Here is a 26711-nt window from a genome sequence, read left to right as displayed (position 1 = left end):
AGAGAGAGAGAGAACAATCACAAAAGCTACTTGTAAGCGCAGAGTGTAAGAGAAGCCAAAGTAGTACCGTGTAATGTCTTCATATTTAATGTGCCAAGCATGGCGGAGTTTGGTTGATGGGGGGAAACGATAGCGTGCCCTGTGATAGAGCAGCTGCTTTTAGCCTCACTGCAAAAGTTCCGGTATGCACTTCTTATGTTTGCTGCACTGGTGCATAAAAAACGTGTCGCCAAATGAATGTGGCCAAGCACTCTCAGAAAAACTTACATGCACTAACGCAGCACTTCCACAGCAATCCGTGTCATTCTCACTGTCACCGGGGGGAGGAAGAGCTCGCTGATGGAACAGCCGACCTGTGTACTGTGTACTCTCTGTTCTTATAGTTGATCAGTTAGTTTAACCTAAAGCATAATACTAACCTTGTGTGTATGCTGAGTTAATGTACTGTTTTTAAAAAAGACAACAACACTGGATTTGCCAGTTTTTCAACTCCATAGCCAAAGTTGTATAAAATATGAATCCACGGGGGTTAAATATTGATTTTGTGCTTTTTTTATCACTCAAAATGCACAATGCAGACAGTCTGATTTAATCATGTTGTGATTCAGTGGGAGAGAGCAATTCACTTGCCAAGGAGCAATGGTAAGTGGTCCCTAAAAGGCTGTCACTGTTTGTTTAGAGAGGTCACTCTGATAAGGTCAGCCACACCCTTCCCTCACTCAGGGCTGCCCATGTATCCACTCAGCGGTGATGCAGACTCCTAGACAGGCCGTATAACTTTCATCCACATGAAAATGGCTTTATCAGAGGCGGGTGCTTTTGAGAACGGGCTGATGATTTAAGATGTGCTATACAAAGATCATAAAGTATAACCATAAGAATGCGAATGGCAGATTTAAGGCTAGGCCAATAGAATGATTAAATGCTTTTAGAGCATAAATTATGCATGAAGACAAGAAAGCAAAATTCATTAGCACTTAATTCCAGAAGATGGCAGAGTTTACATGTGGCTAATGGGCTCCATTGTCCCAGCTCATTTTTGTCAGGGCCCAGCGAGACGGAGTGCACACTGTGCATAAATGTGCACCTCTCTGCTCTGGCAAGTGCCTGAATTGAACTGGGTTCAGTGTCTTTACAAAGGAAAATAAGAAGGCAAAACATCCTTAACTTCTCATGTAAGTTCATGTAAAGAGGTTTTATTCCAAGCAATTCTGGAGTGTTTCTATTAGTCTATTGATCACGAAATGTTCACACAATGTAAAGGGCAGCTGCTGAGCTCAAATTAGCCAGAAAACTAAAAAAAACTAAAAACATGAAGATACTTTTCTTCTGGAGAGTGGTGGTGTATAATAACAACCTGTGGAAATAAACAGGCTTCATATTATTGCATTTACAAAAAATTTGACCAGAATAGAAATTGATTGAGAAAGGAGTGATGGCTGAATAGCGAATACACAGTTCTAAATGTGTTTATTAAATTATTTCATCATATCAAATACAGCTTGGATAGGAGTGCTTCCTGGATCTAGTTTGTTTGAGGTTTTATGGACAAGATAATTAAAACCATCAAGCAACCCAAAAACCTCCAAGGCACTCTCCTTTTTAAAACAATCAAAAAGAATTTGTCGTGGCAACCTTTAAAAACTCTGATGTATTGATAAACAAGTTTTTGAAAAAGTAGTGATGGCTGAGTAAAGACTACACTGTCCTAAATATATTTATTAACCTATTTCATTATATGTTTGTATGTATATAGATGTTTCATGAAAATTATTTCTTTTTATTTGTCTTTATGAACTCTTACCTTTTTAAACACATACTTTACTCCCACTTTTGCTAAACTCACCATACTAGAAAATGTAAAAGTATTAATAAATAGCAACACTGCATATCCCAATAACAAAATTCAATGTGGTGCAACACTGATGTTGAGCTTATTACTTACAAACATTCCACTACTGAGAAGTCACCTCTGAAAAGAACTCAGTAAGAGATGAATCACTAACATTGATTTATCAGTCCACTCTGGCTTTGCCAAGAACTTCAGTATCCTAATAAACAAACATTGATGGGGTTTCCTTTAAATAATGTTTCAATTTAGTGGAAAAGGGTTATGTAAGCTGAACCTTCTGTCTGCAAAAAAAACCTAAATAAATATTTCCCATTATAACACTTTCATTATACAGTAGTCATGTCATTGAAGTAATAATGACATTACTTTGAGCTTCATTTGTATTATTGCCATGTTTATTCTGAACTGTTTATTTGAACAATCACATCAAGTGAGGACCACTGTTTTGCAATTGAAAGGATGTCTCAATTGAAGTTTTCTCCACTAGAGGTCAGCAGTAGGTTACTTATCAAAGTCCACACTATCCATCCATCCATCCATCCATCCATCCATTTTCTAAGCCGCTTCTCCGTCAGGGTCGTGGGGGGAGCTGGAGCCTATCCCAGCAGTCTTCGGGCGGAAGGCAGGATACACCCTGGACAGGTCGCCAGTCCATCGCAGGGCAGACAGACACAGACAGTCACTCACACACTCACACCTAGGGGCAATTTAGCATGTCCAGTTGGCCTGACTGCATGTCTTTGGACTGTGGGAGGAAACCGGAGAACCTGGAGGAAACCCACGCAGACACGATGAGAACATGCAAACTCCACACAGAGAGAACCCTGGTCGCCCGCCCGGGGAATCAAACCCAGGCCCTCCTTAAAGTCCACACTATTTTATTCTATTTTCTGGCTGATGTGAAGAGCCACTTTGTTACAGTAGTTTTTCCAACATGGCTGTCTGAGAATCTTCACTGATGCTTTATACTTCTTCCAGAACCCTTGTGTTTAGTACCCATTCGTTTGTCTGGTAATCAACAAATACCTGTTTACGTAGGATAAGCTGTGTTGTTTCCCCACATATGGGTGGAGATTATTCTTATCCTCATACAGCCAGCTGTTTGTGTGCATGTTATCTGTTTCAAAAAGGAAATGCATGTTGAATATGATGAATACATACACGTCATTTAGTGATTAATAGTCTTGTTCCCCAGGCCTACTTTGAATACATTTAACACAGAGGATGTCCTTCTTCTCCTGCCTGCATATGACAGTGGCTCTACTTGACTTATTCATCATCTTCTGAGTGAAAAATGAAATATTGATTTCCATAAACAACCAGTCAGATCAACAATGAGCAATAAGTGTGGTAAATGGTCCAGTAGAGGGCAGCATATTACAAAATAATCTTCTCCTTTACAGGTCTGTTTTTTTTTTGTTGTTTTTTTTACCCTCTTGGGACTGTTTACTGCCTGTGCCAGCAACGCTTGGGAAAACTGGACTCGTCCACAAGGCTGTGAAATCGCTTTGACAGATCAAAGTAAGACATTCTCTGTCCTCCTCGCCTCTGTCTTCCAATGTCTCTGTACCTCCAAATCTGACACATGAAAAAATATGAGATTTTCAATAGAGCTGTGGGATTTTCAATATGGAAGAGAACAATCTTCTTTGCTTTCCTATTGAGAGACAGTATTTCAGTACTCGCTGACCTCATTGCAGAATGGTCTGTGGCCAAGTTAAGAAAAAAAATAACAATTTGGTCACATCTTAAAGGGCCCATATCATGGAAAACCAAACGCTTTCTGGAGGAAAAAGGGTTTGATGAGTTGACTCCTGAGTCTGTATTTTCTGTATATAGAAACTAATCTGCAAAAACAGCATGTTTTGAATGAATCACCTTTGTGATGTCACAAAAACTTGCACATTTACATATTTCCCTCCTTGATCAGCCTACAGCAGTTTAGCCCCACCCATTCACATTTTAGTCATTCAGAATGTTTCAGCCTGGACTGCTTTTTAATAAGGCTCAACAGATGCCAGGGAAAATGTGCATATATCACTTTTAAAGGCACATTGTCAAAACAGTCCATTTATAGCCTATTTAAGAGACTGTAAGAAAGCTTTTGGATACATTAAATCACAAAGATGTCATGCACTTCAGAGAAAAACTAAAATGCAACAAAATGGTAGGATATGGGCCCTTTAATAATGCTACATGCCATCATTTATGATTGACTTGACTGGTGTGAATAAAGGTCCAGCATGCATTTCCATTATCACTTAGAGGTACTCTTGTGGATTTCCATTTCAGTCAAATAACCATTATATGGTAAAAAAGCAAAAATATATCATTAAATCTTTTACCCAGCAAGGTAAAAGGTGATTCAGTGAATATTTCGACTCAGGCCTGGATCATCAAGTTATTGGTCCTTGGGCACAAATGTTTGATGGGTCCCTACCTGGTTACTTTTTTTTTTTTGGCAGTCAGTTTTTTTTTTTTGTTATATCACAGCAGGTTATATGAGGGCTATGTAGCACCACAATAGTAGTATTAATCACAGTGTTGGGCATGTCACCTCTATGAAATCATGTTTTTTCTAATTAAGTCAAAACAATAGCAAGATTATGCAAACATTACTGAACATACACTGGAAAAATGGCTCATCACGTCTACCTAAAAAATTACTTCATGTGGTAGATCTGATGAGCCATTTTCTACAGTGTAACACCAATAAGCAATTTAACATTTCCTGCTAAAGCATATGTCCGCATGTCACAAGCCAAACATTTATCTCAATAAAGATGAAAATTTTAAATTGGACAGCAGAAATTTACATAATAAAGATGGATAAAAGAAACAAACTTAAAAACCCAAACCATCAAGTATCCTGGGCTAAAGCATACTGCCGCAGTGGGTGTCAAAAATGTTTTGTTTTTTTTAATCTTACCTCTGATGTATTTATGCACAGAAGTAGACAATTCACAGATCACTACACTGTAAAATGGTTCATAAATTCAACCAAAAAACTTGGTAACAAGCTATTGAATTAGCTTCATTTAACTCGAAAATAATGGTGAAAAAGAATAGTTCATTCATTCAATTAAAAGTGAAGGTATTCAGTATTAGACTGACTAAAAGGAAATTAGGTCATGTTTTAGGCTGAACTGATGAACATTTTTTCACAGTTTACTAAGAAGGACAGTGCAACTTTTTTCTTTAGCTTAGACAGCTGATGGGATTAGATGGGAACCTAGATGGGAACTTCAAATTTAAAGTAGATTCAAAGAAATGCTGGCTCACTGCTGAAAAAATGAAAGCTAATGGTGTATTGGTGGATAGATGTAGAGAGACGTAACACAATGACAAATTTGATATTAGTTTATTTTTTCTCCGTGTCACGCTGGTAAAGCTCCATGAGAGTCGAAAATGCTATTTAGATTTTGTCTGACTTACTCACAGGGAACCCTTAGTGGCTGAAGCCCCTGGGCATGTGCCCATAAATCCAATGGGATGATCGGGGCCTGACTGGACTGTATTTATCCCTTCAAGCACATTCTTCCTTAGCTTTGTAATTGTTTAAGTGAGGTACCCCGCAGGTCACATAATTGGGCTTGCTGTGCTTCTTGGTGTAGATTAGACTCTGATTGAGTCATAAGCAAGAAAAGCAGTAGGGCTCTTGCAAGCAGACACTTATCCACCATTGATTTTTCCTTGTAGAGAAACTCCAACTCAGGAGTTCACTTGCTGAGAAATCACTCCTCCTCTAAGCAGGTTTCTTACGCATTGTGATTCTGTGCTGAGAGCTATGTCCTAGGCTGAATCTTGCTTTGCTTAAACCATCTCCTCCAGCCTGTAATCAGCTCCTGTGTACAATATGACCCCACATTATGGACTAATGAGTTTCACATGTTCTGTTGAGGCTTATTTTAAGTCAGAAGATTGGATGTTGCTTAATGCTGTTGTGGGCTATAAGATCTGGCTATAAGAGATTGCATGAGCTGTTACTTGCTTAGAAAATCTAACCTGAGATCCATTGTCAGAATCAGAATTACTTTATTTTACCAAGTAGATTACACATACAAAGAATTTGTCTTGGTGAGTGCACACATACATGACATGTAACATACTAAACTAAACAGACAAGCAAACAGACTGTTAACAAATATTTAGCTAAAGGAAGATTAAAATAAACATATAATAAATAGAATAATGAATGAATAATAAAGAGCCAATGCAGAGCTAAAGAGAAGTGTGAATGTCTATACATCTGCAGATAATAATACCCACACATATAATCTAATGTTTGATGACATATACTATAAAAACAATATACAGTTTACAAACACTGTCTGTTTTAGAACCATCCTCACAAAAAAACAGCAAAAATAATAGAAATCAGTGAATCAAGCTACCCATGGTTCATCTACAAATGCCTAAGCTTACGTTCATGTGCCATTGTAAATTTCTCTAAATAAAGGCATTAAACATCCAAAGATGAAGCCTGTTTTATGTGTTGCTTTGTCTACATCACCAGTGTAAGCATCTGTAAATATGTAAATGTAAGAATAAAGTTATGAAGGTTTGAATGTTTTGCTTCAATTAAAAAGATTTTCTACTGTAAGAAGAACTTACAGTACAAGGAGTAAATTGAAATGTATTGCAATATGTAGTATAAAAATACAACAAATTTCACATATCACAAATCTTTAAATAGCATAACAGAATTGTGTCATTGCTCAAGTACCCTGATGATATTGTATCACGTGGCCTATAGTGACTCCCATAGTAATTTTATATCAATATTAAATCCATAGAACTGTGTAGATCCTACTTCTGTGCAGTACCTGAATGATAGAGGTATCTGATAGAATTTGAGATATGAGCAGATTGGTTTATTTGAAAATGTATGTCATAGACATACACATAGACATACATGCTATGTGTTCCTATTTGTCATGCTTTGCCAGGTTTAATTCAAATTTTTTGTGTTTACAGACTTCATGAAGAACCCTTTAGTGTGAGAGGAGTTCTCTATTAATAAACCTGACTGTTTTATTATTACTATTATTATTATTATTATTATTATTATTAAAACTACACAAAAGCTCTTAATCATCATGTGCTGCCCAACCCTGGACAATTATTAACATAATTAATCATTGTCCAAATGTCAAGCACATTAAATGAGCTTCCCTGTGATTATGCGAGTGTCTTTCATCCTTCTGTCTTTGCAGTGGACAGTGTAATGTAGTCAAGGTCACTCTAATGGATACATCTCAGAGAGAGGCAGATGCATGTGATGAGGGTGCCATATCTGCTTTCCCTGCTTGAACTGTCATCATCACTCAAAGCTTTTTTAAATTCTCTTGTGACAAAGCCACATTGTGTTTTTTTTTTCAAGATATTCTTCTTAACACAGACAGATGTTTGTGTTAGGTTGTATGAACCCAATTAGGAAAAAGTTGGGACGGTGGGTAAAATGCAAATTAAAACAGAAAGCAGTGATCTGCTTATTCATTTTGACCTTTGTTTAAATCAAAACAGTACAAAGACAAGATGCTGCAAATATCAAAACTGATTTCTGCAACATGTTCTAAAACAGTTGAGACAGGGGCAATTTAAGAGTAGGAACATCAACAGGTGATATAGTCATGCTTGCGTATAGAAGGAGCTTCCAGGAAAGGCCAAGTGCTTTCGAGTGAGGATGGGTGAACATTCGCCAATTTGCTAAAAATGTCAACTATTTAATGATAATAATAATAGGATTTTTGTATTTCACCAAATACAGTGCAGTATATCATCAATATCATCAAAAGATTCAATGCATGGATAGAACTCTATGTGTAAAAGGAAAGACTGAAAGCCAATATTAAGTGCCTGCGACCGTTGACACCTCAGACAACACTGCACTGAAAATCAACATGTTTGTGTAATGAATATAATCACATTGCTTCAGAAAACACAGATCATGACACAGGAGGACAAGCAGCTTAGAAGATGAATGTATTAAGAAATAAATGGTTCCAGGAATACTTTAGAAAAGCTTTGTCAGTTAACACAGTAGAAATGCTACAAATTCAAGGCTCTACTTTGCAAAGCAGAAGCCACATGTCAAAAACATCCAGAAATGCCACTGACTTCTCTGGGCTAAATCTCATCTGAGATCAACTGATGCATAGTGGATATGTGTGCTGTGGTCTAATGAGTCCAGTTTTAAAATTGTTTTTGGAAGTAACAGACATTGTGTTCTCTTGACCAAAGAGGAAAAGGACCATCTCAATTGTTACCAACACAAAGTTCAAAATAAAAATAAGATTGGATAAACAAGATTTTTACCAGTGGGCAAACAAGCAAACAAACACAACATAACAAATAAACATGAAAGAATTCCCTGAGGTCTTGTAAATTTGAGTTTAATAAAAGTGACTGATTACTGAAGGAGACAGACAGGGCTGAAGAAGCAGAGCTGATGGAGATTAGTGATCAAGAAGAAAGCGAGATAGAGTTGTTTAGGCTTTTACTTAAAACTGATGCAAAATCACACTTTTTCTGGTTGCACCAAGTGAGACTGAACTGATCTGTAATCTGTTTATCTGAGTAACATATTCAGGGCCTTGTAGTTTATCTAAGGAGGAGACAGCATTGCATGAATTCAGTACCTTTGCTTGATCTGTGGCTGTTGTAAGTGGAAGGATGTAGTGCTTAAGTCATACTACCTCTGTGCTTAATACAATTACCAACTAAAAAGAGGCAGATCTATTGTGTGCCAATTTGACCAAACAGCCATTTCTGATACATTTTCTGCCTGTTGCTACTGTAAATGTTCATAATTAACTCAGAACAAAAGTTTAAGCATTTAATTACATGTTCTATAATTTGTTGTGAACGATAATAAAAGATTCTATTAAGCAGTCTACAAGTAGTCTATGTGCAGCAAGTGACAGAGATGCATTTCATCTACAAAAGTTATTGCTATTTTTCAGGTGTTTAATCATTACAGCTTATACTACAATCGACCTTATAAGACCTTATACTCCTTAATGAGATAGGTCTGTTAGACTGAAGGTGACCTCTTTCCTCCCAACATCCAAAAGTACAAAACAGAAGTGTAAGATCCAGTGAAACTTGTTAGTCAGATTTTCTTGATCCTCTTCCCTTCTTATTCCTTTTTTGGCTGTGGTATATGTTAGAATCAGGATTTGTCATGGGTGTCAGCATTGCTCTAGTTTAGATCACAGGATTTATTTCAACGCTTGAATAGATGTTGAGGGCAGTAGAAATGTGTGCACTCCCTGTGAAATTTATGAGAGATGCATGGCTCTCTGAGAAACCATTTCACTCTGTTAACTCTCCCAGACAAAGTCATCGGCCAACCTGTAATATGCTTCTGATGGAACCGGCTATACCGGCTCTCAGGTAGAGAGCACACTGTAAAAAACATGCTCTATTGGGTACGCCTTGTTAGGTGGAGGCTGAGTGCACTTTGATTTAAAAACTCTCAGTCTGAAACTCTAAAACAGGGTCACTATAAACTCTGATTACTCATCGAGCAGATTGTGTCAAAGAATATTCACAAGAGAAATGCAATATGTATGCTGCAATATCTGTTTTGAGCAAAGTAGCCATGTCTATACAGAAACCCTCCAGATTGTCAGCTGTATAAGGTCTGTGAGATTAGCCCAAATACTGTTCGTACACATTTGCATAAGTGCTTTGGCAAAGGAAGATTTAAAAATAGAAGTGAATAGAAACTAGCATGCCAATCTGCTTGCATTTGAGTAGTTAAGAGACTAATTACCACAGACAGCAGACTACGGAGATGAGCTGTGAATGGATGCTGAGTTATAGAGATGATAAAGCTCCAGTTGTCAATCAAATGGAATAAAGCTGGTTTTCATTGTTTTCCTTTATCCACTATAAGGTTTAAATTAACTCAACAGCTGATATCTGTTCTTCCTTTAAGGGATGGGTCATGTAAAAATGCATTTCTTGCAGATATTAAATGTTCTTTATATTTATTTTGAGGTTGTTTTTGACATTATTACATATTTGGTGTGCTTTATTGTACATGAACTAGTGGCATTGCTTCATCTTGCCCAAATTATTACAGTCTAAAATGTGACAAATGCCATTTTACCCTTTTTTAAATGCCATATATTTAGGAACAGTATTCTGATTATTTTTCCTTAGTAATTCAGACAGTAGACCCAATGAATTGGAACAGCTCCAATCCAGTTTACTGTAATATTTAATAACCAGAAGCAGCAAAGTAGAAGTAAAAATGTGATAACTGTTGTTTTACAGGTCAGCGATGATATATTGTTTTTTTTTTCTTCCTTCTTCTCTTTTTTTAGAAATTTGTTTTGCTATTCATCTCAGAGTGTTGAGACAGTGTCATGCCAACAGCGCAGAGCCACTGAGGAGCAATTTTGCTAATCTTGTCCTGTTTACGATTTCATTGATTAAGTTTGCCTTGAAACAAATTGCAAATTGACAGAGTCTGTTCAAATACCTGAATAACCCAAAGTCAATTAACTTTTGCAAATGAGACTGACAAAAGTAACAGTGAAGTGCCAACTTGAATCAACCTGCTCATAAACTGTGCAATATGATGCCTAAATTGTGTTTGGCATCTTTTTACATGGTGTGAGGCCACATCTCTCACAATATTTGTCTGTTAGAACAACAATATTAGAGAAAAATATCAGAAAAAAGCAGTTATTTTTGTATTATATAACATTTAATACAAATTAACACATTTTTTGGTTAGTAGTTACTTACCACTTGCAGTTGTCGGCTAAATTTGATCACCCTCAGTCAAATCACATTTTATTGATCTTCTAACACATCCTCTTCAGAGAACACAAATACATGTAAAGTTTTGCTGTGCTTCTAGTTATTTCCTAGTGTAACATGTTGGAAAAAATATAATGTGCCATCATGTATACGCAGGCCACATTTTGTGTTTATTTCCACTTAGAAAATCAGCAAAACATAATTTGACCAGGGTGCCAAAACTTTTGCATATGGCTGCTTAATATTTAATATACAATACAGTGAAAAGAGGAGGTGGCCGCTCTTTATTTATTTAATTTATTAAAGGATATAGAGAGAATGGGCTTGATAGGATGCCAAAATTGTCACCGTCAGATAAACTTAATGTTTTCATCTTTGAGAGAGAGGAGAAAATCAAAACATCCACAGGTGATTCTGTCCATCCTTCCACTGTGAGAAGACAGCTCAGTCTGAAAGGAAGTGTAGCTGTCAAAAAGCCCTTACTGAGAAAAGAATAAAGATTGTAGATGGAAAAAAGAAGCTGCTGAGGTTCTCAGAACAACAGACTGGATCAGGATGAGCAGAAAATGCTACCAGCTTCTAAAACTGAACTTTGTAGGTTTGTAAAAATATCCCTTCATATTAATTTCTTTGAAGTCAGAGGAAGAGAATGGAATGCAAGTTGAAGAATGGAGCTGTAATAAGTATGGACATACTAAATATGAAAAAGCATAATGTTGTATGCAGTTGTTAAAGTTTCTACTGCATATAAGCTTTTGTGTTGTTTGCTTTTTTCCTTGACACTGAAAAATGAATAACTTATACAAGACTGCTATTGAATGAAGGGGGGTCTCTAACTTTTGCACAGTGCTGTTTTAATATTCAATGCGTTCTTGTGAGAAAGTTTCACATTCAAATTAATCGTTGGTCTACATGCGTGTCATTGTGTAAAATCAGTGTAACTGTGCATATCTGTTTTAAAATCAGTGTAGTTGTGCACATAAGCATGAAAACTGTTGCTTATATGCACTCATAGTTTTGGCTTCTGTGCTTTCATTGGTAACATGAGAAAATAGGTAAGTGAAGCATTTAACAGAGAATATCAGATTCAAAGAAGGAGCCATTCACAAAACCATAGTTACCTACAACTCTAAAAGGCTGGCTATTTTGTTTGCTGTTGTAATTCAGTTTTATCACAGATCATAAACATCCTCGGAGTGGCTTCTACTTTAAAGGAATTTTTTGAGTAGGTGTTTTTTATGTTTTTGGGTAAGTACAGGAACATTGACTATATGTAACAGATGCAGCAGAGAAATGCTGGGATATTATTGTGAGTTTGATCATACACTGAAAAATATTTGACGGTATGTTACAGTAAATTACTGGGAACCAGTTGCATTCATTTCAGAGTTATTTACCATGTATCATGTTAACAGTAAATACCAGTAAAATAACTGTAATTTCACAGTCATCTGAACCACAAAATTAGTTGATGTAGCAGCATGCTGCTGAGTTAATGCAGTCTTGCAGCAATTTTATATATCAACCTGGGCTTCCAACATGTCAGTGGGATGAAAAAATAGCTGATATGAAGTCTCCACATGCTTACTGATCATATACAGAAACAAAAAATACAAAACATTAACATGGCTTGTTTATAAAATGATGAATACACAATGGAAAATTGCTAATATCAGAATTTTACTGCTTGTCTGTTAAGAGTGGCTGTTATGCCACTTTTTCTAAGAACTATTCAAAAATAGTGGTAATTTTTAGTGTAAGATAACAGTCAGAATAACAAGTTAGGCTTAGTTTGTAAGCTTGGACACAAAGCAGAAATGGCAATTAACAACACATCCCTCTCAGTTACAAGGCAAGCATGTAAATAAACGCAACATACATAATAGTATATTTTAAAACTGCTTTACAGACATAGAACCTAAATTCACAAAAACAAATGATCACCATTATTATGTGCATTTATTTTAATGTTTATTATTATTATTATTATTATTATTATTATTATTATAGCAAAATACTGTTTGTCAGAATAACTAGTTAAACTAGTGAAACTATTGAATTATAATAAAAGGCAGAACTTCTATCTGACTGCCTGACTGTAATTTTACAGATTTGTATCACCATCGGGAAAACATACTTGCGCTGTTAATTAATACGCTTTTCTGGCAACCGTGCTGCTGGATGTTTCACCATTTCTTACCTTTTCCTTAAAGTGTAGTGTTAAAACTGATTCAAACCAATGCTTCAAACTGATGCTTACTGAGTGAGCTTATGTAATGGAGACATTGTTTAATTAGGGCTACAACTGAGTCCCTTCAAAAAAAAAGCATAAATTTCCCACTCTTTTTAACACCCTTTTTTGGTTTTCTATTGTATTTTGTGCAACCTTTTACATTAAAAACCAAAACAATGCTTTATTTTTGTTTTAGAGACCACTTTATTTTAAATCCAGGGCATCAAACAATGTCATTGCATGACTGTATGATTTTTGCAAAACATGTTGGTTGCAGGGGCTCAATTGTCCTTTCATACCAAGCAACTGTGGAAATTAATTGTATTAAAGGGTCTAAAGTTAAAAAAAAGGGAACAACCCTCTTCATTTCCTCAAGTTGACCACTATTAATCACTCATGGAGAGAATGTTCATTATGTTCTTCAAGTTGATCATTAGTTATTTTCTATGTGTATGAGACCCCTAGCCTCGCAGAGTGTAGGTTGAACCATTCAGTGATTGAGTTCTATTTTTGCAGTAACAATGCTACGCAGCTGCACATTCTGTACTGAGGTAAAACAAAGAGTGAGAAGTGGCTCCTGGGCTTGAATTTTAGCAGCTGTGAATCTTCAAACCAAACAGTTTTTGCTTGGTTCACTGCCTAATCCCACATATTCAAAAGCTGTTTTTAGTTTTCTCTCTCTCTCTCTTTCTCTCTCTCTCTCTCTCTCTCTCTCACTCTCTCTCTCACTCTCTCTCTCTCACTCTCTCTCTCTCTCTCTCTCTCTCTCTCTCTCTCTCTCTCCTCTCTCTCCCTCTGTAACCTTTTGTCCAAACAGGATTATTCCACTCTGCTACAGATACTGGGGACTTCTAATGACGTAGAAAATGATTTTGACACATATATGACCCAAATCACACCACAAAAATATGAAGAACTATTTGTTTTCTGCTTGACGAATGTCTCCACTTTATTTGTTACTGTTTCTCCGTACTTGATTTCAGCTCTCATCTTGTTCCAAGTGATGTAGACAGTTGCGTTCACTTTAGCATATGGTGTAAACATCTTTTTAAATGTCAGAGACCTGAGGGGCATGTAACGGTCATCCTAATCCATTTTAATAAAGGAAAAGAACAAGAAAGACCAACCGTATATACAGCCTGGCAATATTTTTACTCAAATGTCATCATTTTTACTAAATCAACACAAAAGTGAAGTTGATTCATGAACAGATACATCATGAAATATATCCATCAGACAGCATCATCGCTAATTGAAAGAAAATGTGAGCACATTTTCCTGATACTTTCAGATCAGCGTCCAGGAGAGTCCGAACTTACTCCAGAGTTAACTGTGATCATTTGCAAATTGGAAGCACTGTAGCTGTAGTACTTTCCTTTTTTTTATTGTGGGCCAATTTATACCATAATGACAAAATTAAACATAAGCAAATGATCAGCACTGAATATAAATACTATGTGTTAAAATAAAAACCTTTTCAATAAAATTTGAATCGTCCAGTCAATGGATTGAGTTTTCATTGCTGAGCTCCCCTTATTCATAGGTAAATTAGCCTAAAACTATGCAAACGTCATACAAATGTTCATGCCTTCAGTGGAAGATTGAGTTGTAACCGAGCAAATTCTCATTAAAGCTGATACAGATCTTGAAGATGATGTAATATGTAGGTCTTCTATCATACAAATAATTGGAAAATTTCTTACTGAGACACAGGCACTTAATGAGGTGACAAATGTGTTTCATATGGGTTTCTCATATGAGAAGAAAAATACTCCACATGCATACATAATGTATATACATTCATTCTGCACATATTACCTCTTCTGTTGTGCTTTTGTCATCAGTGCAGGTTTCATACTGATGCTGTGTGATAAAAGCTGCAGATTACACAGTATATGCAGAAGAGGTTTGGCTCTGATGACATTCATCTAAACGGTCCGTTGTCACAGTCCTGCTGATTTTGTATGTATAATTTCCATTTAAAATGGGCTTCTTTAAAATGGCATCTCACCATGTAGAACAGGATAAAAGTCTGGTTCCAAAGGATGCAAATGGCCACAATACAGAATATGGAAATGATGTCTCTCTCTTAAGGCAATATATACTGTACATAATGTATACCATGAATGATATTGCACAGTTTTAGAGTAACACAAAAATGTCTACTTTTTTTGAGCTTCTACATTTCCATACCTCTAAGAACTAAGTCATACATTGTACATTGATTTAGACACTCAAGAAACTGCAAAAGTCAATAGCAGGAATACCAACCGCACTCATTTCTTCACCCCATATAAGAAGGGTGTGGTATATAACAGTATATAACAGATATGCTAACACAAGTCTTTACAAATTGGACAATATAGTGTCTCTCTTGGACTTATTTAAAGTTCCTTTCAGTTGTATAGTTAACTTTAGCCTTTTTATAGCAAGATATCACTGTCATAAAAAAGATTATTATAAATATGGAGATATTACTCAGAGGTATATCAAATATTCCAAACTTTTTTGTTTGTTTTTAACTGTTCATCGTAACACTGCCAACCAAACAACTGTGGTTGGAACTATGTTCTTGTAAAAAAAATATTGTAAACAAAATTGCCAGTATAATTCCAGAAAAGGAGTGCAAGTAATCTTGCAAAATTGCCAGTATAATTCCTGAAAAGGAGTGCAAGTAATCTTAGTCTGTCCTCTAAATCTTCCGGTTATAATGTCAACAATAGAATCATACCACTTTGAGGGCCATACAGTGTCGAGTCAAAGGGCTCAGACGCCTCAGCTATGAACATTTTTCATGCACAGACATTTTATTATTCCTCTCTGGTTCAGAAGTTTGTAGATGCCAAGCTCCTATTGGATGGAAAAAAGTCCTTCTTCCTTCTTATTTACAGGTAATGACCTTCCTAACCGTATCCTCTGCTGCAGACAGTGATGGAGCCAGTATCCAACACAAGTCTCAACATTCGTCTCTTCAACTGCCATGAGATATTAAGATATTGAGGGAATTTTCCGTACACCTGATGATATCTGTGGTCTGTCATGGAGTCAGTGATGTGAACCAGGTTTAACATCTTGGCACAGATCATGATGAAGATGATGAAGTTCAGCACTGCTACCCCACACGGAGCTATTGCAGGTTATTGATTATTACAGGGTTGTGTAGATGTACACGAAGATGATGACAACCAAGTTGAGGATCGTCCCGATAATGCCTAGCATGGCCAGAATGGACTCTTCTTTGCTTTCCTTGTCTTGAATTCCTTTTTCCTCATCACTGAAAGAAGTGTTTACCATTTTCTCTGAAGTAGTCTGCAGTCTGTCTCTCAGGCCAATCTGTAAAAGAGGAAAAGAAATAAATTGGCCATCAGTCTGTCCACTGAGAGAATGGAGAGAACTGAACTGAAAGGAATATGCTGTGCCCACACTTTAACCCTTTAAAGGTCTAATCAAGAAAAAGCAACATAACCATTATTTTGTTACTTTCTTAGTTCCTTGGGCAACAATAATAACACTTTTCATACAGTTTTTAGATGCACCGCATGGCCTATTTGTAGCTTGCTCACTTGCTCACTCACTCTCAAGGGTCAATGGTGTTGAATTCCCTCATAAATTAGTGCTGTTCTGTTCTGGTGCTGCATTAATATGGGTAGAGTCTCAGGTCGAAACCGAACTAAAGAAAAGTTGGACAGTCTGCCCCACCCACTGCAGATCTGAAAGTGCCTCCTAGCTGAAATGGAGATTCTAATTGACTCTGCTGCTCAATTTTACTGTCTGTTTGTGCTGGTTAGCACTTCATGCAGTTTAGGGAAAGCAGAGGTTTTTATATGTCTGTCCTGAACTCAAAAAGTAGCAGGGTGTCGCAACAGTACTTTGCAAAGTGTGGGGTGAATGCCCACTCACCACCGTTGTTCCTGCAGCCCTGTGTTTAACAGACTGAATATTCTTCAAAGTGTCTGCAATTACCGGTCAAATAGCTTCTCATGCTTCATAAAAATTGTGCTTTAATTATTTTTGTTTGTTATGTACCTCTTCCAAATGTTGACCATTAATAATGTCCATGAATGTCAAAAGCACATCTTCAAACTACATAGATCTGTATCATTTGAACTCAAATAACATAGTTTTGTCCTTATATATCTATTTTAAAGAGCATTTAAAGAATATGGGCAATGTGTAAAACCTGATAAAAAATATTTTTAAAGAAAATTATTGTGGAGGATTATGAAAATGTGTACAAAATGTTTTTTTAGAACATTCAGACTCAAATATGTGTGGTAGTCCAACAGCACAATATTGCTATAAAATAACAATATAATTTATTTCTAAAATGATACATAAAAACACTAAAAGAATAAAAGTCATTCCCTGTGTGCCTGTATGTCTGAGATTGTATAATAAGATCACACATAAGATCACAAATCATGAGTACAACACATTTTCAATGAAATATCATAACTAAAAATATGCTCTACCTAAAGCATTGAACAGATCATTATAAGGGAATTCAATATTAGGGAATACATTTTTTTCTTTGTTTTTCTACATAGTTCAATGATTTAGATGTAAATAAAGTCATTTAGAGTAGTTTGATGTGAAATGGTTCTTTGTAGAGAAACTTACAGACTTTACAGTGGTAGTGACAGGCACTGAACTCTTCAGACATTTGGCTCCTGTCATCAGCACTGTGAACAATTCTGGCTCAGTACATAAGAACATTTCACTCAAAACCACAGCAACTAGAGTTAGAAAAACTATTTAATCAGTATCAGAGTTAAAGACCAAAACTTGTAGGATAGTGTATGGCCGCTGCTGAGCTGCTTCATGAATGTTGCTCTGGTTCTTTTCAAGCTTTTATGATTTATTCAAGGCCATAAAAAGATTTTTCATCAAAAATATATTCATTTCTATCATCCACTGAATAATATATGTTCAATGGGCTGAAAATGTATTCTAACAGTAGAAAATATGTTGACATACACACACTGGTGCTGTACCTGATGGGTCTCCTGTAGAGACTGCATCATGTATTGCATCTTAATTATTAGATGTGAGAAGTTTTGTACTTCTGTACACCTCCTGCATTTTAGATCACAGTAGCTGAGAGTTTGTCTGGAATCTTGGAATACAACGCTGTCATGCTGAATAAACTGGTGGTAGCCTATCAGGTTTAAGACTGGGTTGTTGAAATGGAATGGAGTAACATTGCAGTAACACTATAGTAGTCTTGCAGGCTTTTAATTGTCACAATGGCTGATAGGCAGACTTCACATCTTTTGTTGTGGGTGGTGGAGCAGGTCACATACTGAAGGGAAGAGACTCTACAGTCTACTCAGTTTACAGTGTCTTCTCAGGGCTTGCTACCCCTCCAGAGTCAGCTTCTTAGACAGTGCAAAGAGACCAGGCCTCACTGCACGTTGCAATGTGTAAGTGCAAAAGCTAAAAAACACAAGCTAAAAATAGATTCTGATTTCATAGAGGTTCATGTCTTATACTTCAGTAACATGAATGCAGTTTTAATCATAGAGGAGGTGCCTGTTTAAGATCAATTAACACTTTCACTGTCAATTATATTAGTATTTAATTAAACCACCAATTATTTTGATTGTTAGTCAAGATAAGTGTGTGGTTTTATAAGAAGCTGAAGAATGTCACAAAATAAGTATTAATATGGAGTTGTCCCCCTTTGTGGCTATATCAGCAAGACTCTGTAGTGATTAAAGTAACAGAATTTTGGATGTTTAAAGTCACTGAACTCTTCAATGACAATTCTGACAATGTTTTTGGTGATTAAATGGCTATGTGCTTAACTGTATATATCAGCAATGGTTAGCAATGGTTGTGGCTAAAACCCCCGAATGCAAAAATTAGAACACTAATTAGGATACTTCTACTTCTACTTCTGTCCACATACTTTTGGCCATATAGTGAATATTGGTTGAAAAAAAAACACATAAATGCGAAATAACTTTTGCAAAGGCTCAGTAATTGTGCATTAAAATATGCAGTAATGAACCATAATATGACCAGGGACACTCAAACCTTTGCATATGATTGTATATATAAAGCACAATATGGCCAAAAACTGTATGTAAATGGGTGTGGCCTTCAGGTTCAGTTTTGTATAGTAAGGGGAAAATTTAAAATGCATTTTCATCACAGAAACTGCCAATTAATCTTTGCCAATTCATCAAGAACATACATTTTAATTGATGTTTTTTAGGTTTAATCGAGTAATTGCAACAGCCCTAGGATCTTCAATCCGGAACAGAAAATAAAAGACTTTTTTTTTGTGCTTTTGACAATTGACATTCAGTCTAAATTCAAGTACCATCCAAACTGTCAGCACCAGAAACATTTTTTTTCATGATTTATAATAAATCCAATTGTGACCAGTTACTTACTGTAATCACCTTTTGCAACCCCCAGATTACTGAGGCATTACACAGCTCCATTACATTTGGAGCTGTGCCACTGGTGCAACTTGAATTTCTGTAAACTTATGAAAGGTTTGAGTAAGACATGTTTATTACAGAGGCCCAATTCTCTCCTGCTGTCAGAGAAATGTTGCCAAACCACTGGGCTCTATTAATGATCCACCACTATCCTGGAAAAATGATTACCACATATGCAGCATTGCATCTTTGCAGAAATGTGACAACAAACTAATGTCTCCTGCTTTCAGTAGCTGTTTTTGATTAAAATACTTTTGCCTGGAAGCTAAAAAGAATGAAAGAATTGCTTTTCAATCATTTCATTATCAAGTGGCAAAAGAATTAATTACTGCCTTTTGTTTTGATGAAGAAAACACACAATAGTCTGCCATTGTTCATTTTTTCTTGTTGTACTTGGTTTTTGTTCAGTGTGTTGAGAGCTTTTCTGCCTGACGTCTATAGCATTGCCATGTAGCACTGCACTTCTGAGGCTACTGAGCAGGGCTTCCCTTAAACTAAATGGCCTTCTTTTGTACAGCTGTGAATATGCCGTCATGCATGCAGACAACTGTCCTGTGCTGATAAAAAGTGTGTTTGTAGGGGAGCTACAGTATGTCAGACTCGCCAAAATGTGAGCAGGAAAACAGCTTCATTAGAGAGAGCAGCTGCTCTATCACACAGACGTGGAGACTTTCCAAAACTCGTCCACTGGCTGTCTATTTGGTACAGCACGGCCCTGTGGCTGCCAAGTTGTGTTACATCAGTCCAAATGTTTCTGAGGTAATTGATGCTTGTTCCTAAATGTCCTTTTTACTGAGATCTTATTTCATTGCTTTAGAACAAACCTGCATGACACAACAACTAACACTATTTTCCAAAGGCACTGTCTGCTTATAAAGCTCATTTTTCATGCAGACTAATTGTGGAGAAATGTCTAGACAGCCACACAGCTCCACTGCAAAAGCAATACAGAGCTCTGACTTTTTTTTCCAATCTACAGGCATAAAACCAGCTAAAATAAAACTTGCATTTGGCTAACAAGCTCATCTAGTCTCAAGGAGATATACATGACTTAAACTCCATCTGTTCCTCAGGCTTCAGCTTGGGACACAATGAGCTTTTCCACAATGGTAATCATGTCACATTGTATGATGAACTTATATTAAAATCTTATGTTATACGTAAACATGTACCATCTACATAGGTATAGACTCTTATACAGTATTGCAACGCAAAGCCAGAAATCAGGATTTCCACCATTACCAGCCTTTTTCCTGCAAGACAAGGGAGGTACTGAATGACCTTTCCATAGTACTGTATATACTGTATGACTAAAGTTGTTTACAAGCTTCAGATTTGACCCTAAGCCTAAATATTTACATACTTGGACATTTTTTGCTCCCTGGTTTAGCTCATTGTTTGTGTTCATGTTCACACAGAACTATGGTGTAAGCCTTGTTAAAGGCCAGAGTCACCTCGCAGATGCGCTGATGCATTAAACAGTAACCTATATAGCAAATTCTAACTGAAGGTCTTACTGAAGGCAAATACTGTAATACTGAACTACTGTTTTTTATGGATAGCTTAATATGTAGTTAAGAAGCAACAACCCATATGCTATTTTTTTTTCATTTCTAAATGAAAATAAGTTAACACATCTTCTACTCTGAGCAAACTTAAATATTAAATATTTTTCTGCAAATTAATCACAATTTCTGCTTCTTTTTATATATGGGGAAAGTTTTACATATGGTGAAAAGAAAACAAATGTTCAATGTACTTTTCCATTGTACACATTTTATAATACATTTTTTCCAGTATGTTAAATTCAGCAAATAGACAGTAATTGTGCATTAAAATGTACAGGTGTGTGTTCTCCATAGCGGGTGTGTTAACCTATTTTCACTTTGAAAATCAACAAACCATTTGACCGGGGTGCCCAAACTTTTGCATATGACTGTGTAAAACTGCTTATTTACATTTAATAGTAAACAAATATATGTCTTTCACTTTCCGTTTGTGATGAGTCAATAGAAAAAACAAGGACTAAGAGAAATAAAGTAGATTGAAAGGACAGTGTCTTTTCAGTCATTGTAGTCATCTAATAATTAACCATTAACTATATATACACTTTTGAAACAGTGAAGATCAGGCACTGTTTAGAGTTGGCCTGAACTCTTCATTTTTTTTTTGTTTGTTTACACTCACTGGCCACTTTATTAGGTACAGTAAAAGGCTGGACCCCATTTTACCTTCAGAACTGCCTTAATTCTTCATGGCATACTTTCACCAAGGTGGTGGAAACATTCCTCAGAGATTTTGGTTGGTTATTTGAGTTACTGTTGCCTTTCTATCATCTCGAACCAGTCTGCCCATTCTCCTCTGACCTCTCACATCAACAAGGCATTTTTGTCCACAAAACTGCTGCTCACTGGATACTTTCTCTTTTTCAGACCATTCTCTGTAAACCCTAGAGACGGTTGTGCGTGAGAATCCCAGTAGATCAGCAGTTTCTGAAATACTCAGACCAGCCCATCTGGCACCAACAACCATGCCATGTTCAAAGTCACTTAAATCATCTTTCTTCCCCATTCTGATGCTCGGTTTGCACTTCAGCAAGTTGTCTTGACCGCGTCTACATGCCTAAATGCATTGAGTTGCGGCCATGTGATTGGCTGATTAGCTATTTGTGTTAACAAGCAACTGAACTGTACCTAATAAAGTGGCCGGCGAGTGTATTTTTTAACATTGAGGGAACTTTGCTAACCTGGATTGCAGATTTATCATAAGGTTAAAGCTTCAGACTTATTCAGTAGTTACAGTTGAACAAGGCAAGTTTAGTTTTTTCAATGGGAAGAGGGTCGTGTGACACATCTCGTATCTTCACAGCATAGACAATTGCCTTCAGATGACCCCAAAGATAAAAGTCTAAGGGGGTCAGATCGGGAAAAACTCAGGGAACGTGCCAGCTTCCAAAGTGGATTGGTCGTCGTGTGCCAGTTGAATAATGTGCCACAAACAGGAAGTTAATATCACCAACCATTCCCATTTTATTTGGGTGTATCCATATAAATGGACCACCCTGTATATTGGTTTTGTTCATCTAAACTAAAATGTGCTTTGTATTGTTTCATTTAAAGTATTTAATTGGGTTGAATGAAACCAGTAAACCAATAAATAGCTTTTTAGTCCTATGCATATTTTTGTTCACCCCTGGTCAAATCACATGTTTTGTTAATTTTCTGAAAGTATATAAGTTATCACGTCCAGGGAAAACACTTAAATGTGACATTCTTCTGCTGGGCTTCAAGCAAAGGAGGTAGCAGTGAACTACTGTTTTTGGTGCATGATGGCTTAATATATAGGTATAGTTAAGAAGCATTAACCTACATGCTAAATGGTATTTTGCACATGCCTTGTCTCTGAACTTTGTGAAATAATAATTTCTTTACATACAGGCTTATGCAAAGTGTGAACGCTTCCAGTCAGATTATATATTTTTTTGACTTTCTAAATGAAAATTGGTTTACACATCTTATACTAGGAGCAAACGTAAATATGGGATGTATTTGTGAATGTTAGAGCACAATTTCTATTTATTTGGTTAGATAAATAAAATACAAAATGTGTCTTAACGTTTGCACAGGCCACATTTCATGTTGTTTTTTTTTCTCTGTTGCATATGACTATAGATTAAGTTAATCTTTTTGTTTAAACTGACAAAGTATTTTTTTACAGTCTATTTCACTAAAAGTTATTTAGTAACTATTAAGCAACTAACATGCAAGTTGAATAGCTCTATAGAGAGAACAGCCCCCAAAATATGAACCCTTTAAGTTCTCAATATATATATATATATATATATATATATATATATATTTTTTTTTTTTTTTGCTTTGGACATCTGCAACTATTCTACATCCCTTTCCTTTTTTGTCTCATGTAGGAGCAAATATAAATATGGCATATTTTTCTGAATGTTAGAACACAATTTCTATTTACCTGCTGAGTTTTACACATTTTTTACATATTAAAACATAAAAAACAAAAAGTGCAATAACTTTTGCACAGGCTACATTTCATGTCGGAATGGAACAAAAATATGTCTTTATATGTTTAAACATATATAAACAAGAATGCTGATTAAAACTAGTGATCATGAGAATGTTATATCTAATAGTAATTTATCATCAGCTCACACTGGGATATAATTTTTAAATAAACAAAAGAAAGCAAAAAGTTAGGAAACAAATAAACATGCGTAAACATTGTATTTATGTAAAAGATACACAGAACAATTATTGACTAAACTTGATTATCTTGCCCTTGGATTCAAAAGAGATAAAATTCTTGAGAAAGTCCCAAGAAAATATGGAGCGCATCTGTGTTTGCTCTACATCTATTACAGCAATGAGATTCAGGGAAAAGGAGCATGGCAGCGGAATCGTCAAACCTGGAAAAATAGGTTACACCTAGGCAGAATGGACCTCTCTGAGGCACTGAGGTGTAAAACCCTTTGCCACTTGGATAGTTCTGAGCATATCCAGTGTTATAAGACACTAACCTTGTCTGACAGGCAGAGTTGCTTTTGGCATTGTTTTAAAATGGAATTAAAATAAACAACCCCGATACATTTAGATATGCTTGTATCTATACAGACACACATATTCTCTCTCTTTCTCTCTCTCTCTCTCTCTCTCTCTCTCTCTCTCTCTCTCTCTCTCTCTCACACACACACACACACACACACACACACAAACAAAAACAATACACTGCATTTATTGATTCTATTCTGTTTAGATTTATCTTTTGTTTATCTTTTAAGTAAGGTCACACTGCATATTATTTTTTTTCATCCATAAAAGACCACTGTCCTGTATTACCACTGTTACAAGAATAGTGACCATCCAATTATGTTATTAGAGATGAATTCCACTGATTTTCCAAGATTTCTGACTACATTTTTAGATTACATTCAGAGTTTGTCTGTGAAGCTTTGTGAAATACCCCATTCTGGAGAAATATGCCAAATCAGAATTGTTCACAGTGAAGATAATAGGAACCAGACATCTGAAGCACTTAATGCCTCTAAAAACTCCCTCACAGAAAGCTATTACATGGAAAGGCTCCGAATCTGCTGCCTGATGCCTGAGATGTTGTTTTAAATAGTTTTGAAATAAGAATTTGGTCTAAATTTTATATATTATTGTCATTTTAAAATCCAATCATAGTGGAGAGGTAACACACTTTTGTTCAGATTCATCACTATTTTACCATAATCATCATTACCCATAAAACTTCAGAAGACATGTAGGTTCACTTTTGCTTTTGGATAGTGAATAAAATGGCAATATTTACATTGTGGACATTGTGACCCCTGGTTCCTATCACTACCACTGTAAAAAAAACTGAGCTGCTAGGCTTGTTAAGTTTCTCTGTAATGCACCAATACACAATTGTGGGTATCTTGAAAAATCAATGTGATACATTTAGCTTATCTAACTGACTTGTTTAAAGACAATGATTTTTATCCTTGTTAGACAATGTGTGAATGAAGAAATGTACTAATATAATACACAGGTATGTAATACAAAGAAAAAGTGTCAGGTAATAGAACTGTAAAGAAACATACTGCAAAAAAAAAATCAATATATAGTAATATATTAATGTAGTTGTATAGTAACATAGTAGCATAGTAAGTACTAACAGAACCCCACTCTACATAGTATTATAAACCTATAATTTAGCTTTTATGCTATGAAACCTCTTTCCTAAGAATGTATTTTACTCTCCAATAGGGTCAGCATTAGAAGCTACATTAGATCAGATTCTGATATAAAGAGATTCATCATTTTAAAGTGGGGTCTCCAAATAAACTCAAACATATTCTGAGGACATGAGCTTACCTTGCACAGCATCAGGAGGAACATAGCACTGGACATGCTGGGGGGAATTGCCTTCTCGGAGTTTGTAGACATCCCTGGCAACTAAGAGACAACTTGGCTCCACTCATCCTTTAGCTGGGATGGAGTTCCAGAATGAAAACGAGCTGTGGGGTCTTCCAGTTTGCCCACTTTCAGGCTTTGTGTTTTTGGTTGCTCCTCAAGGCAGGTCTGAGATCTCCTGCCCTGTTTCATCTCACTTGTGCCTGAGTTTAGCTGTCATCAGTTTCTTGAACACAGCTTATACAAGCTTGAACTGCATCTTGTCTTCTTCTTCTTCTTCGGCGTCTGAGTTGATGTTGAGCAGAGAGGAGCAGCAGAAAGGAGCAAGGCTGAATCACATGCTTAGTACAATCGTCCTCTTTTTAATTGGATAAACCCACGCACAAGACGGCAAATCTCTTTTCTTTTCTCCACAGAGCTGAAGGATACTCACCACAAACTTGGTAATAATTTCATGTCAGGCTTCACTCCACTGTGACTCTACACCATCAAAGAGTTTCTAGCTTGTTGAGAAGCAAAAACAAAACTATGTAACTAGTTTCGTCACTTTGAGAAGAACAGAGGAAGAGGATGGTGAGAGAAGAGGCAGAAAGGCTCTTCTCCTCTAGTGTTGCCAAGGAGCTGCTGGCTGCGCGAGTGCTGGTGTGAGGAGTATGCGAGTGTATGTATGTGTGTTGTTGAGAGGGGTGCTGGAGGGAAGTCGTGCCCCACGCTGACGCTCCAGAGGCAGGCGGCATCCCCTGCTCCCTCCACCGCGCATATCAATGCAGCCCAGGTTGCCTGGCAACCAGCACAGGAGAGCCACAGAAACGTCCCGGAGATAAGAAATGTTTGTGACAGCAGCCGTGATGAGGAGGAGGGGCTTCCTCAAACACTCTTCCTGAATGTCCCCTATATACCCATTGTCTGCTCCCACCCGCCACAGCACCGTCCATTAAAGTTATGGAAATGGTTCTTGTCCTCAAATGTGCCAAACAGACCCATAATGAGTTCTTTGGATTAATGCCATAGAAGAACCATTTTTGGTTCCCTCTTCTCTTAAAAAAGGTGCTACAAAAGGGTTACATGAGCACTGCCATAGAAGAACCTTTTTGGTTGACTAAAGAACGAAAACATTTGGGAGTGTCCTTTTTAATGTTTACATTGTTTACAATTTAACGTTTACATTGTGTTGATGTTTCAACGTCTTGCAAAAAAATGTTCCGCAAGGAACTATCCATTGAAAGGTTCTGTAGGGAGCCAAATAGTGGTTCTTCTACAGCATGGCTGCTCAATCCTAGTCCTGGAGATCTACCAACCTGGGGAGACCCAACAAACCTGGCTCTCATATTCAGATGCTCCTGAAGACCGTCATTCATTGGATTGAGCATAAGTAAGTAAGTAAATTTGATTGATTTAGCACATTTAAAACCAAAGTGCTTTAAAATAAAACAGAAAAAGAATTCCCATATTGTGTTTGATTAGCAATGGAA

At 36.5% G+C, this 26711-nt stretch overlaps 1 long non-coding RNA gene across 1 annotated transcript; it reads right to left on the bottom strand.

The window, feature by feature from the left end:
• Positions 1-13996: 13996 nt before the first annotated feature.
• On the bottom strand, positions 13997-26021 carry LOC108423443. The gene is made up of 2 exons (XR_001857559.2): positions 25201-26021; positions 13997-16196 (listed from the first exon to the last, which is right to left on the bottom strand). It is a non-coding gene; the product is annotated as an uncharacterized LOC108423443 (long non-coding RNA).
• Positions 26022-26711: the final 690 nt, after the last annotated feature.

Source organism: Pygocentrus nattereri, chromosome 10 (assembly GCF_015220715.1).
Source record: "Pygocentrus nattereri isolate fPygNat1 chromosome 10, fPygNat1.pri, whole genome shotgun sequence".
NCBI classification, from domain to species: domain Eukaryota; kingdom Metazoa; phylum Chordata; class Actinopteri; order Characiformes; family Serrasalmidae; genus Pygocentrus; species Pygocentrus nattereri.
The sequence above is the reverse complement of the archived record's forward strand: the minus strand, read 5'-3'. Positions and strand labels throughout refer to the sequence as shown.